Below are 2,097 nucleotides of genomic sequence, written 5' to 3'. Positions count from 1 at the left end.
CCTCGGTTAGTTCCCGGCTATGTATTATACTCGGTTAGTCCCCGGCTATGTATTATACTCGGTTAGTCCCCGGCTATGTATTATCCTCGGTTAGTCCCCGGCTATGTATTATCCTCGGTCAGTCCCCGGCTATGTATTATCCTCGGTCAGTCCCCGGCTATGTATTATCCTCGGTTAGTCCCCGGCTATGTATTATCCTCGGTCAGTCCCCGGCTATGTATTATCCTCGGTTAGTCCCCGGCTATGTATTATCCTCGGTCAGTCCCCGGCTATGTATTATCCTCGGTTAGTCCCCGGCTATGTATTATCCTCGGTTAGTCCCCGGCTATGTATTATCCTCGGTCAGTCCCCGGCTATGTATTATCCTCGGTTAGTCCCCGGCTATGTATTATCCTCGGTCAGTCCCCGGCTATGTATTATCCTCGGTCAGTCCCCGGCTATGTATTATCCTCGGTTAGTTCCCGGCTATGTATTATCCTCGGTTAGTCCCCGGCTATGTATTATCCTCGGTCAGTCCCCGGCTATGTATTATCCTCGGTTAGTCCCCGGCTATGTATTATCCTCGGTCAGTCCCCGGCTATGTATTATCCTCGGTCAGTCCCCGGCTATGTATTATCCTCGGTCAGTCCCCGGCTATGTATTATCCTCGGTCAGTTCCCGGCTATGTATTATCCTCGGTCAGTCCCCGGCTATGTATTATCCTCGGTTAGTTCCCGGCTATGTATTATCCTCGGTTAGTTCCCGGCTATGTATTATACTCGGTTAGTCCCCGGCTATGTATTATCCTCGGTTAGTTCCCGGCTATGTATTATCCTCGGTTAGTCCCCGGCTATGTATTATCCTCGGTTAGTCCCCGGCTATGTATTATCCTCGGTCAGTTCCCGGCTATGTATTATCCTCGGTTAGTTCCCGGCTATGTATTATCCTCGGTTAGTTCCCGGCTATGTATTATACTCGGTTAGTCCCCGGCTATGTATTATCCTCGGTTAGTCCCCGGCTATGTATTATCCTCGGTTAGTTCCCGGCTATGTATTATCCTCGGTCAGTCCCCGGCTATGTATTATCCTCGGTCAGTCCCCGGCTATGTATTATCCTCGGTCAGTCCCCGGCTATGTATTATCCTCGGTCAGTCCCCGGTTGTCCTCTCAGTTCTGTCTTATCCCCGGTAGTACTCCGCCGCTCATTGCCAGGTAACGGTGACACAAACACAATAACACGCTCAGCAGCGCCCTCTGCCTGCAGCACCGCTCACTGTGGTGACAGCGGAATAACATCACATAAACATATGTTACACAGATACACATTTGCGCCCTCTAGCGGTAGTAGCGGTGTACTGTGCGCTCTCTTGGCGGGCGTGCAGCAGGAGTTAACAGCCCCAGCCCTGTTATGGAGAGAGGCTTCCCCTGCGCCGCCTCCTCCTCCTCCTCCTCCTCCTCCTCCTGGCTTGCATCACCAGCTCTCAGCTCACTCGTTTTGCTATTCTTGGAATGACGTCAGGCAGCATTCCTGCACTGCCCCTCCGCTCTGCTATATAACGAGGTGATGCAACCCTGCCCGGGAGAGTGAGGCTCACACACCGCGCTGCTGCTGCTGCACACGGCTGCCAGTCTGCCAGGGACCCTCAGTGACACCATCCGGGCAGGTAAGGGGCAGCGAGGGGCTCCGGCTACAGCAACTTCTCCACACAACTTCTCCTTGTGCAGTGGTTTCCCCTCTTCTGGGTCCTTTGTGTTTCTCAACTTTACTACTTCACTTGTGACTTTCTCATCCTGACTCATTCACTCAGAAGTATCTATCTATCTATCTATCTATCTATCTATCTATCTATCTATCTATCTATCTATCTATCTATTATCTATGTATCTATATCTATATCTATCTATCTATCTATCTATCTATCTATCTATCTATCTATATTATCTATCTATCTATCTATCTTATTATCTATCTATTATCTATCTATCTATCTTATTATCTATCTATTATCTATATATTATCTATCTATCTATCTATCTATCTATCAACTATTATCTATCTATCTATCTATATCTATTATCTATTATCTATCTATTATCTATCATCTATCTATTATCTCTA

At 48.0% G+C, this 2,097-nt stretch overlaps 1 protein-coding gene across 1 annotated transcript in view; it reads left to right on the top strand.

Annotated features, from left to right (window-relative positions):
* The first annotated feature begins 1,472 nt into the window (after positions 1 to 1,472).
* Positions 1,473 to 2,097, top strand: part of ATF3 (activating transcription factor 3) — a 10,055-nt gene continuing 9,430 nt past the window's right edge. Inside the window, exon 1 of the mRNA XM_077282301.1 lies at positions 1,473 to 1,642. The gene's annotated coding sequence lies outside the window, so the exon portion shown is untranslated. The remainder of the gene's footprint in view (positions 1,643 to 2,097) is intronic.

Source organism: Ranitomeya variabilis, chromosome 2 (assembly GCF_051348905.1).
Source record: "Ranitomeya variabilis isolate aRanVar5 chromosome 2, aRanVar5.hap1, whole genome shotgun sequence".
In the NCBI taxonomy this organism is placed as follows: domain Eukaryota; kingdom Metazoa; phylum Chordata; class Amphibia; order Anura; family Dendrobatidae; genus Ranitomeya; species Ranitomeya variabilis.
This window is presented reverse-complemented; position numbering and strand designations above follow the sequence as displayed.